Source organism: Ascaphus truei, chromosome 1, assembly GCF_040206685.1.
Source record: "Ascaphus truei isolate aAscTru1 chromosome 1, aAscTru1.hap1, whole genome shotgun sequence".
Taxonomy (NCBI): domain Eukaryota; kingdom Metazoa; phylum Chordata; class Amphibia; order Anura; family Ascaphidae; genus Ascaphus; species Ascaphus truei.
Genome location: NC_134483.1, coordinates 53,859,966 through 53,872,675, shown reverse-complemented (window position 1 = coordinate 53,872,675; position 12,710 = coordinate 53,859,966). Strand labels below are relative to the sequence as shown.

The window sequence follows — 12,710 nt, the reverse complement described above, 5'->3', positions numbered from 1 at the left end:
AGGTTTAACTTAAAAACAGTCTCTCTTGGAATGTTATCTGTGACTGAAACTTATCCCTCCCCCCTGTGCTGTATGCGATTTATGACATGAGGTGTTAAATGGTCCCTGAATGTAAGTGATGTAAAAGTGTGTGTGTGTGTGTGTGTCAATATACATTTGTAAAGCGCCCAGAGTATACAGCGCTTTACAAAAGGTGTGTGTGGACATGTATATAGTGGTGTGGATAGGTGTAGAAATGTAAGGAGGGTGTTGCATTACTATAAGTGTGTGTAGATACTATGAGGTCCCTATTGGTCTATAGGGATGGAATTACATTGTGTATTTGTATGTGGAGGAGACAGCTGTGTGTGCATTCATATAGCGCAGTATGTGTAGACATGGCCTTTAGCACTCATGGGAAGAGAGTTCTCTTGTGTTAGTAATGACTCCTGAAACTTCGGTCTCGGTTTAGGCTGCCGCTAAGTATCCCGAACAGTTGCGTTCTTTGACCTCTGGTGAACAAGACCTCCTACAGTTCCATGAGAACTTCAATACGTTCCACCCGACCATCAACCTCAAACTCACCCATTCCCCGGACGAAGTATATTTCCTAGACAGCACCATTACTATAAAGAACAACCAATTACAGACTTCTGTATACCGAAAACCTACAGACAGAGCCAGCTATTTGAGGGACAACAGCTTCCACCCGACACACACTAAGCATGCAACCATCTACAGTCAAGCCATACGATACAACCGGATATGCTCCGATACAGCAGACAGAGGCCAGCGGATTACAGCCTTGAGATCGGATTTCATAAACCGTGGATATAAACGCAGAATTGTAGACCAGCAAATCCACAAAACCCCCAGAATATCAAGAAGTGATCTCCTTTTTTATATTTATTAAACACTTTACCTTGCAACATTGCTACCAACAGGTCAGGTTTTAAGTATATCCCTGCTTCAGCACAGGTGGCTCAATCAAAGAATGAGCCACCTGTGCTGAAACAGTGATACCCTTAAACCTGACCTGTTGGTGGCCCTTGAGGACTGAAGTTGGCCACTCCTGCCCTAACTAATCTATAACCAAACCTGCGTGTTTTTGGGTCACATATCAGTGTCAAGAATTATGACAGAAGCAAAAAAAAATCACATACTGGCAACAAAAATCAGCATATCTAATACACCACTTGTCTACTTCCTCTAGTGTGACCACATGACTTGCCGAGGATCAGGTCAGGGCAAAAAGCACTAAGACATTGTCAATATGGTTCTGGTTACAGAGATATTTTCGGACTGAAAAGCACTACTGAGCAGTGTTATCTTGTGGGGTTGGCTTCAGGGCCCATGTCTTTTTTTAAATGGTGCTATAAAGTGGAGAAAAGTTGGAAGAACTTGTTGACGTGATTCTTAGCATATGTTTGTGAGAGTGAATGAACAGAACTGAGGAACAAACACAAGCTGGGGAAAAAACACACACAGGCTCGCTGGCTTTTCTGTTTTGTAAGCCTGTTTGTTTCCATGCTTATAGAAACAAAAATGTGAGTCACATTATAACAGGAAAGGAATTCCTGATACAAGAGGGAGCAAATGTCTCATGAATCTTGCTTGACTAGAGCTTTCCCGATATCCCACTACAAGCACATTCAAACCCTCCTATTATTTCAACCAACTTCGATGCCCAAGGTACTTCCACTCAAAAGCGACAATCTTACATAGCAGGTGGAAAAGTGAACAGGGAGAAAGAGAACCCTCTATAGCACTCGGGTTCACGCTCTGATGATGAGTGGGTGATTTAAAACATATTCTTTATTAGTGGCATATATAAAATAGTAGATGTTGGAACAACGTACTGGAGGTAGGTTGATCCTGGATATTAGTAGCCGTGTTGGCTCCGGATCAGTTAGTAGCTAATATACCAGATATAACTATATTGGAACACTGGTAACAGAACAGCACAGAGATCCTGATGTGGACCTGTGTGATGGGGGTGTGCTGCTGGGTGTGCTAAAATAGGTACTGAATAGACATATCACATTGTAGCAGGGTCTGCGTAAGTCCTTTAATAAGGTGGTAGGTGTGATATGTATATGCTGATAGACACTGGGAACATATATATAGTGGTTATCAGTGGTCGTATGTGCTGTCAGCTAAGTTGCCACTCTGTATATAGGTGTGTATCTAGCTAAGTGTCAGAATGACCTGAGGTAACCTTGAAATGCTGTACTGCAGGGGTAAGTGTCCTGCATTAACCTCTAGGGCTGTATGTAGCAGGTAGATAGTGTAAGCAGAAGGTAAGTTTAAAGTAGTCTTTAACAGGAGGGCACTATAGCTAGATGGTATGTGGTCATATCCTAAATCAGAGGGTGAGCTGGAAGTAAGCACAGTTAGTGACCCTATGTGCTGCTGTCTAGAGTATCCCCAACAGCAGCGCAGCTAGGGTGTTACTGCGGGTGACCAAAATTCAATAATCTATGTAGGTTTAGCACTCTCTAAACAGACACCACACAATCGAGGCTTAAAATGACCATCGGGGCACTTTTAGCCTGTATATCCTGCACGAGCAGGCTGCCGCATGAACTCGCGGTTAGAGACACATAATGCGGAGGCAGTCACTGGTCTGCGCGTGCACGTGGGAGAAGGGAGCCGACGCGCGCGTTTCGCGAGAGGCTTTCTCAAGGCGAATGGTAAGTATGGTTAAGGGAACCCTGCAGGTAGGCAGGTATATATAGGGCCTCCAGAGAGATGACGTCATGGTTTAACCCCTGGTGCGCTGAGGTGTGCTTGGTGCTGTTTCAAGAACACAGTAAGTATGCCAATGTTAATAGCTGCATACCTCACACACTAAACAATAACAATCTGACTCCTGTGTTGTCTCGTTTTTACTTCTTGTCAGATGTATGCCCAGTAGAGCCATAAATTGGCTCATTCTGTGCTACAGAGGTAGTATCAAGGTGGATGCCTAATAAAAGGTTATATGCTAATGGTATGAGGGTTCAGAGATGCCCTAATAAAAATAATAATGTCACCACTGTTAAGTGGCAGTAGTCAGTGTACAGGACTATGGAGTTGCCTGATACCATGATGGCAGAGCAAATGGAATGAATATAGGTAGTAATGATGAGGTAGGGGAGTGGTGTACATAGGGACAGTGGACATGGAAATATGATCTGTGTCATAGTATTACAGCTATGGGAAGTCATGGCAGATGTCACAAGGGTGTAGGTTATCACAGAAATGGGGTGTATAGGAATCCCTCATTGAGACCTCTAGGTGATAGTGTCCCAAGTGTGTAGATCCATTTGGACTCCTTTTGGAGGAGAGCTTTGTCCCAGTCTCCCCTTCTTTGTCCCCGAGTGAGGTGGTCAATTCCACAGAAGGTAACTGCTTTTAGATCCCCGCCATGACACAGATTGACGTGTCTCGACAGGGGTTTGTCGGTCTTGTTCCTGACAGTACCTATGTGCTCAAGCACCCTCTGTTTTAGACATCTGCTGGTTTTGCCCACGTATATTTTCCCACATGTACATGTACCTTGATATATGACGCCCATGCTGAGGCAGTTGATAAAACTGCGTATTTGGTACATCTTAGAGTTATTCCAGTTCCCAAATTGTTTGGTAGTTCTCATATACTGACAGGCCTTACAGCGTTGGCAAGTGTAGGATCCCATAGGTTTGGGCGGTAGCCATGTTCTTGGTGTTTCATCCACAAAGTGGCTGTGGACCAGTAGATCTTGCAAATTTTTGGCACGTCTACTGGTCATGGATGGATACTCATGAGTCACTCCTTTTAGGAGGTCGTCTGCTCTCAGAATGTGCCAGTGTTTTCTCAGAATTTTTCTTGCCAGGGGCCACTCCCTATTGTAGGTGCCTATGAAGCGTATTACTCTGTCCCTCAGACTTGGTGGTTTGTCCATGATGAGGGATTTTCGTGGGGTGTATTTTGCTCTCTTGTAGGCCTTCTTTATGCACTTGCGGCTGTACCCCCTATCCACAAAACGTAGTGTCATATTCCTTGACTGTTGGTCAAACTCATGATCAGTGCTACAGTTCCTTCTTAAGCGGAGGAACTGGCCTGTCGGTATGGCGTTAATCTGAGCTCTGGGATGGTGGCTACTTGCCTCCAGAAGGTTATTGGTGGCTGTAGCCTTGCGATAAATTGTGGTATGGAGGGAGCCATCAGGGCCCCTTGAAATCTGTAAGTCTAAGAAGCACATAGTGTCCTTATTATATTCCAGTGTGAGGTGGAGATTGTACAGGTTTGTATTAAGTATACTGATGAACTCTTTAGCAGGTGGAAAAACAAGTTTCAGTGCAATCGGCTTCCTTGGAAATATTAAATTCTCGCTAAAGTAAAATTTGTACTTATTTGGCAGTTATGTTAAAATAAATCATCTTCGATGCTCTCCGGGCCTGCTTAATTAGTTAACAGAACATTAAAAAAAAGAGACTCTGGATTAATAATCTCCCTGCATATAGAGCAATTTACAAGGCATTTCATTGCTATAAAATTACACGTTTTAAAATTTGAACATATGTATACTGACTTGCTTTGTATAAAGAAAAAATAAAATATCTTTATACGTGCCCATCACCTCCATTTAACCCACCGAATATGGTCCCCATCATTTGTTGGCGTTGGTTCTAGCATTGATTGGCCCTTTAAGAGAGTGGGGAGACTTGGAAACAACCAGTAGCTCTCCTCTTCCAGGAACCATGGTAGCAACCAGGACCTGAAGTTTGGAAGCAGCATACGCTCTCCTCCTTCTCAAGTCCACAGAGTCCAGTTGCCCTGGTGGAAAGACGGTACGTAGCAGGCTCGTACTTTTCTCGACATCAGGGGAGCGCAACCCAAAACAGATTTTTTTTTGAAAAAGCCAAAAATAAGTGTACAGGCATACCCCGGTTTAAGGACACTCACTTTAAGTACACTCGCGAGTAAGTACATATCGCTCAATAGGAAAACGGCAGCTCACGTATGCGCCGGTCAGAACGTCCTGAACAGCAATATTGGCCGTACCGAAGCTGTACGCAAGCGGGGAGACTATAGAGCCTGTTACACATGTGTTATTTACATCAGTTATTCACGTATATGATGATTGCAGTACAGTACATACATCGATAATTGGGAAAAAGGTAGTGCTTCACTTTAAATACATTTTCACTTTACATACATGCTCCGGTCCCATTACGTACGTTAATGCGGGGTATACCTGTAATATGTCTACAGCACAAGGGAAAGTGTTAGGGATGATTAGTCCTACTCACACTTCTCCCCCAAAAACAGACATATCCAAAAAAGTGGCATGTGCATCCATATTAGTCTGAAGTGTGTGAGACCTTACAGGGGAGTAGTGAGAGAAGAGCCCTAGTGCAGACAGTAAAGAATCTTTAATACTATTTAAAAAAAAAGGCTTTTAAAATGAACCGTTACTGTGTTTACGTTCTCTAAAACATTGTGAATATGCAAACAATGTACTCTATAGGATTCGAGGTTGTTCCTCTCACTGCCTCTCCTCTCGTGGATGAATAAAATCTGAAACTGATATAAGAGTGGCATTGTTATACAATTGAAATGTTCCCTTTTTTTTTTTGACCACTGTGATGGTTGCGCAGATCGGTAGAAGTCTGAATTGTTTAATATGTATATATATATATTTTTTTTTTTTCTTATCAAATCCAGTTATACAAAATAATAGTAAACTCAAGATTATAGATAATATAAGTCAAAATCTCTGTAATTAACTTGTCAATTGTGAGATACATTTAAATATTCATTAATAAACAGTATCTGGATTTGAGAAATTGGTACAGGCTGTGAGTAAATAAGGCGGATAAAATTAAGCTGGGCAATCAATAATTAAATTTGGCCACTCTGAATATCTGCCCAATAAGAGAGAAACGTAAGATAAATAAGAAAAGTCTGAAGGGATGAGGTTCAAACACTCCTGACACCATAAATGGTGAAACGCGTTGTGACTCATCCTAACCTAAGAGGGGAGAAGAGAAAGACGCGTCTGCAGAGAGAGAGAAATATCCGGGACTCGAACCCGGAAGTGCGGAGGCTCAACCACCAGACACCGATATCCACGAGAGTAGAGGCGAGACGAAAAGCCTCCGATCCTATGGAGTGTATTGTTTGCATATTCAAAATGTTTTAAAGAACTTACACAGTAAGGGTTCATTTGAAAAACTTTTTTTTTTTTTAGTATTAAAGATTATTTGCATTTGCACTAGGGTTCTCCTCTCTTTACTTCCCTGTAAGGTCTTACACACTTGAGACTGCTGTGGATGCACATGACACTGTTTTGGATGTCTGTTTTTTGGGGTAAGACTAATCTCTAACCATACATTGCCTTGTGCTGTAGACATATTACACTATTTTTGCCTATATCCGTTTTGGGTTGCGCGCCCCTGGAGAAAATTACGTCTTGGATGATCTGCTGGAACATTTATTGGGAGGGTGAGCAGCAACCTATGTTCATTGGATTTTGTTCACTGATCTTTTCACGCTTTTTTGTGTTTTACTTATTTTATAATATCACGTTCACATTGGATGTTACATTGTTTGTATAGAAAGTATAGTCACAGTTTTTTGCACTGGTTAATGTCCAAGTCTTGGGAAGCGCAAATATATAAAAAGATAGAAAACACAAAAATAGTGCAATATGTCTTTTAAATGTGTAAATCAAGTCTGGAGTATCCTGTAGTGTGTATACTCACATACTCCTATTTCTGGCTCCTGCACTTACTGGTTGCAGTACCCGGATGATAGCTTCACCGGATCAGCAGAGAACCAGCAACTTCTGATAAAACCGGGGATCTGGTGAAACGCGTTGAGTGATCATTACTACTGCTGTGAAGAGCACTGACTGCGGTGTTGCTGGTTGAAGGTTCTCTGCTGATCCGGTGAAGCTACTATCATCTGGGTACTCCAACCCGGAAGTACAGGAGCCAGCCACAGATGAAGCAGAGGACACGAGTAAAGCGGAGGAGTAGAGCGGTGTGAACGACAAAAAAAAAAATCACAGCTGGAGCCAGTCTGTTTCAAAATCTATTATATGCCAGTGTAGCCAAGTGCCCATGGCTATAGCCTTCTACTGGCCTCAACACTATAAGTTCTGGTAAGAACAGGCAGTGTTGGGGTTAAACTCCTGCGCAGGGCCTAGCCTGCAGTTGCAGCCTGGATGGGTACTATGTTGCCTTATCCAGGGTCAGGCCTAAACTGGCAGTTAGAGTGTCATACCTGGGGAGGGTACGGACTGGGTCACATGTATATAGTGTGATGCCTGCCAGTTCCTGGACCTGTCCTGTTATGGGGCGAGGTTACAAGCCCTTCCCCCCGGGTATAAAAGCTGACACTCCACTAAATTGAGTGTGTGATGATTATGGGACAGTGTGATACCCTTTTCCCTATCAGAGGATTAAGGAGATTGGGAGGGGCTCATGGGGCCTCACGCCCCTGGGGTCTGCTCCAGGGCTGGAGGATGATCATGCTGTTGTACAATAAAACTGCTGTTGGACCAACTATGGTGTGTGATTATTGGAACGTAGTATTGCCTGTGGGGACCACCCTGCATGGTATGGAGGCGCTGCACAGTAAGAACTACAAGAAAGCCTGCCCCGTTGCCGCTCCCAAACTCCAAATGCGGAGCAACTCAGACCTCCTGAACCAGCAGGTGAGCTACAGTACCCAGGGAAACACCCATATAGTGGCCAGATCTTCCGTGACAGGAGGGAACAGGTGCTACACCTGATATATTCTAACATCATGTTACCACACACCAAGACGGTTAGAGACACTACATTGCCATGGTTTATGGATATGCCTTAAAAGAAAAATAGGGGTATGTGCGTACACACTCTACAGGCTACTCAAGACTTGATTTGCACATTTAAAAAAGGCACATTGCTCTATTTTTGTGCTTTCTATCTTTTTATATATTTGCGCTCCCCAAGACTTGCACTACAACGAATACAGGATTGAAAAAGCAATCACTGCAAGGGTTTGAGCTGCAATTCACGAATATTTTTTATCACGGAGCAATTCGCTTATATATTGCGCTAATTGAATTATTCACTTTACTGAATATCTCTCTTACTTAAGAACTTGCACTTTGCCATCTTTGATATCACTATTTTCACTTGCACTGGTTAATGCACTTCTTTATTCACATATTTTCTAATGTATGGAGTAGATTCAGGGAGGAGCGGCACTTGTAACATTTGTTATTCCGGAAGACTCGCACAACAGCATGTACATGGCAGGTGGTAAAGAAGAAGAACATCCTAGGAAGCGAATCTACGTCACTCGTCTTCCACAACTTCCATGTCATTAGTAGCCAGAAAAGAAACCGAGACAGCCGTTTGGGTAGGAGCCACTTTCAATACTGAACACAGACATAGGTGGCATTACTGTACCGTACAGTAACAATCATTGTATCTGCAGTATCGGATACTTTGTCTGCGCTCTGTATGCGAGAGGATATGTATACCGGAGTTACAATGTGACGGTTACTGAAATGTACCAAACGGCAATAAATGCACTGGGGCTTACACAGATGAAGCGTCTGCAATAGTTAGGAAACATGGTATAATGTGACAAGTCAAACATGTTCTGCTCACACCAAATCATTCAGTGTGGCGTACACCACGAGTCCCTCTACAGGAAAACAGGATTATATAACAATTTAATGTACGATAAAACCCAAACCTACATCAGGGGATTTACAGAGACCCAGGTGTAATCCATAGTTCTGCAAGGACTACACCTTTAATGGTTGAATACACGTTTTACTCATCATCCGAATCCCACTGCTTCCTTCGGAAACGTTTTCGCACAGAGCTTTACCGTATTCATGTGCACACTTGTCCATATCCTAACAAAAGTACTTTATATTTCTCCTGGCACTTCATAAATCGGCTCCCAGACAAATTCAGGGTTGTCACCACAGACATTTCTTTCCGCTTTACCTCAATAATCGCTGTCATTTATTGTCCTCAGGGGTCGTCTTACTTGTTGCTAAAAGAACTCTGATGGCTCTCGACACAGTACTTCTGTCCTATGCAACCCCAGCTCTAATACTGCAGTGTAAAACACACACACACACACACACACACACACTCACTCTACCTCAATTACTTCTTGTATCCATTTATTTATTTCCACCCCCAGAAGAATAGGCACACGGATTCTCGTGCTAAATTACACGGCTCTCTTCCTATTCTTACCCACGCTTCTTTGTCTCTCTCATCAGTGCAACAACATCCACGCGCTCTCTAAATCAGAGGTGTTCACGTGCAGTCCTCAACGGCTACCATCAGACCAGGCTTATAGGCTTTCCCTAATTATCCCAGCCTTAATTATCACCAAGACTTGCTTGTGTATGTATTGCCCTGAACATCTGGCCTTTTTGGTCATCAAGGCCCACTGAACCCGAGTGTCACTACTAATCACTTGATGTAAAGTAACACAGAGGCACCTCTTCCTGGCATAAGCTCACCTATCCACCTTCACAGCGCACATGTAATAGCAGCAATCATTAGGAGCTTTCTTATCCCAGAAAAAAGGTGGGTTTTTTTAGTTTTTTTTACGGCAGTTCATTATTTTTAACGGCTCTTTAGCTCACACATACTGCTTCTCGTTATTAATCTCTTAAGCACAGCGTACGTGTCACGCATCCCATGCTATTGACTAAATCAGGGGTGCACACATTTTTTTAATGTCGCAGCCCCCCTTCCCTCTGGTAATCTCCTCCTCTGCAACGTTGCCTTGCCATGGCAAAGTATCACCATTTGAAGCCGAGTTGTCGCTATCAGAAGATGCAGGAAGAGAAGCCGGAGAGAAGGTAAGAGGCTGCTACAGAGGCCCCGCACTCACCCCCCGCAATCAATTTAAATGTAGTAGGGAAGGGCGCAGGGCCTCTGTAAGGGCTGGGCTCAGTTCGCCGACCCCCAAAATACTTTGAGTGTATTTATTGATCTATGACTCACACCTCCGCTGTATATTGTAACAAACGCCGCTGACGTCTCAATGTTACCTACGCACGCGGAATATTATATTGTTCAGCTCATAAGTGCACTAATCACCAGTTATCGACCCTGCATTGCTACGGGATCACGGAGATCCACTTTTACAGCATAATCCTGATATAAAACAGTGTTAGTCCTACCGGCAGTCAGCATCTGTTATTACTATTCTCGGCCCACCTAAGAGGAATATTTGTTTTTACACACCTTGCGGACCACATGGTATTTAAAGGCACGTGTTGGTCGCCAGTGACGTCAGCGATACACGTTAAGTTATGATCTATTGTATGAAGAGGACACCACCGGAGCACCTAGTCTGTTTCTCTAAGGAGGCGGGGGTCTTGTGGATACCATTGCACACAATTGAGATTTAGCCACTCCAACTATAGAGCGACTAAATGGCCACCCCGTACTGCAGGTAGCAGCCATCAGAGTGGGTGTACTGATGATTCCACTCATTTATTACATCTCTGCTTTAACGGCAAAAAATGCAGGTGACGTCTCACTTCTCCCAATATAAGCGGGATATTATAGTGTTAAACTAAAAGGTACATTAATCATCAGTTATCGATCCCGCACTACGGAGGGATTACAGAGGTTTAGGTCTTATAGCAGAACACTGACACAAAATGGCATTTGTTCTATAGGTTATCCTCAGTCCATCTAAGAGGAACACCTGGTTGCACACACTTTGCGGACTACATTGTATATAAATATATTTTATTAGCTACCCTAAATACAACCCATTGAGGGTTAGATATTATTGTGTTAGAGCTATTTCTTGTTAAATACCACCCAGGTGGCAGCAGAACATACATTTGTATCTAATATACGTGTTCTATATGTTTGCATACACCTGACCTTCACGGTGATCACGGATGTTGCGCTTACTACGGCGGCCATTACTTCGAGTCGTCCCGACTGCCCTCACTTAGGATTGGTGTGATTCGCAACAGATACATTTCCGATACACTATTCACACATGATTTTTTATTAGTTGACACTTTTTTTATACTTCTACTTAGTGGAGATATACTCGTATAGTTACTATTGATCATTCACATTGGTGGGTATTTTTATCTTCCTTATCACCGTTATTGGTCTGCAGTTGATCTTGATACAATGGTCTCCTTCAAGATCCGCTGTTACACGATCACTATTTTTATGCTGACACTGCTGCCTGTTTTGGTTTGACACACATTTTTTTACAAGTGTTCATTATGTCTATTACTGCCACCTGATACACAGTAACTATTTTCTTTTATTAAGTGTTCATATGTTTTTATCTGGTCGTGGTTGTCTGATAGGTACAGTACCTTCATTTGGACATTATTTTACTGTGTTTACATTAGTAAAGGTTACGTTTTATTGTTGCTCATTATCCGCTCTTTATTAGCAGTAAAGTAGGGGTCCTTTTCTCATCCCCAACTATAGTTTCACAGAAAGCACAGCCCGACATGTGACCGCCCCATCAATATGCTTAATATTCATATACGTAACAGAGCCATTCAACAACAACAACAAAAAAGTAGTAATGAAGTTTAAAAAATATAAATAAAAATAGCGAATAAATCGAACCAATGAATTCAAAATCAATAGTATCCACAAATGGAACATTTCAGAAACACTAAATTAAGAATCAATAGCTTCATACACAACTGGAACATTTTCATAGATACAGGAAAATGACCATATGTTCCTTCTTTGTAAATAATGTTCCTTCTTTGTAAATAGACATTCGCTATGAGTTGCAACCTACAAGACTGCATAAAAAAAATGTAACTAAAATTTAATCGCAAAATGTGGCTCTTAAAAAAAGGAAATCCATTATTTTATTTTTTTTAATGGGATTTAAACAGGGGGTCTCCAGAGCTAAACCCTGTTAATTTCAGCTCCGGGACCCCCATGCTTCCTGGAGATACTTACCTCCGTAGTAAGTCCGGTAGCCGCTCTGCTAGCAGGCAGGGATCACGTAATGGCCGCTTTTCAAAGCTCCCGTGCCCTGCGGGCCAATAGGAAGCCGTGACATCACCAGGTGCGGCTTCTTATTGGCCCGCGTGACGTGCGACATTTAAACTTGCAGGAGATCTCGGCACCCCCTTCTGAGGTCTGTATCTCTGAAAGCAGGGTGTCCCCGGAGCGGAGATTAATGGGGTACAGCCCCGGAGACACCCTGCTTCAATCCTATGTAAAAAAATAAGGGGGGGAAAACCTGCTTGATTGCTCCTTTAAAACATAACCCACATCAGGGAATAAGGCAAGAGATAGGTGTAATCAATAGTTCTGCAAGACCAATAACATCGTATTCCGTACAAACGGACATTTTCGCCAGTGCATCAAAACCGGGGTGGTCCTCCAGTGTGACAAGAAGCACATATACTCTGGAAGATACAGGAAAAAACGGGCACACAGAATGACAAAAATACATATATAGAGGGGGTCAGTTAGTGACAGAGACGAAGAAATACGTTTTATTGCATCAATAAACCATGTAATATATTTCTGTGAGTAAATTATCTACATTTACAAGGCTTTGAAAGACTGACAACCCCTAAATATTTGACTTGTAATGGTGTGTTTACATGTGCAATCCCTGAGAGAAGACCAATAAACAACCTTCTGTATAGCATTTTGCAACCAAATGGACAACCTTTAACAAATGTAACCATGCTTACAGCAAAGACATGCTGCTTT

General features: G+C 42.6%; 1 protein-coding gene across 1 annotated transcript in view; it reads right to left on the bottom strand.

Annotated features, from left to right (window-relative positions):
* WDR70 (WD repeat domain 70) overlaps nucleotides 1-12,710 on the bottom strand; it is a 344,061-nt gene that overhangs the window by 274,736 nt on the left and 56,615 nt on the right. The window lies entirely within an intron of this gene.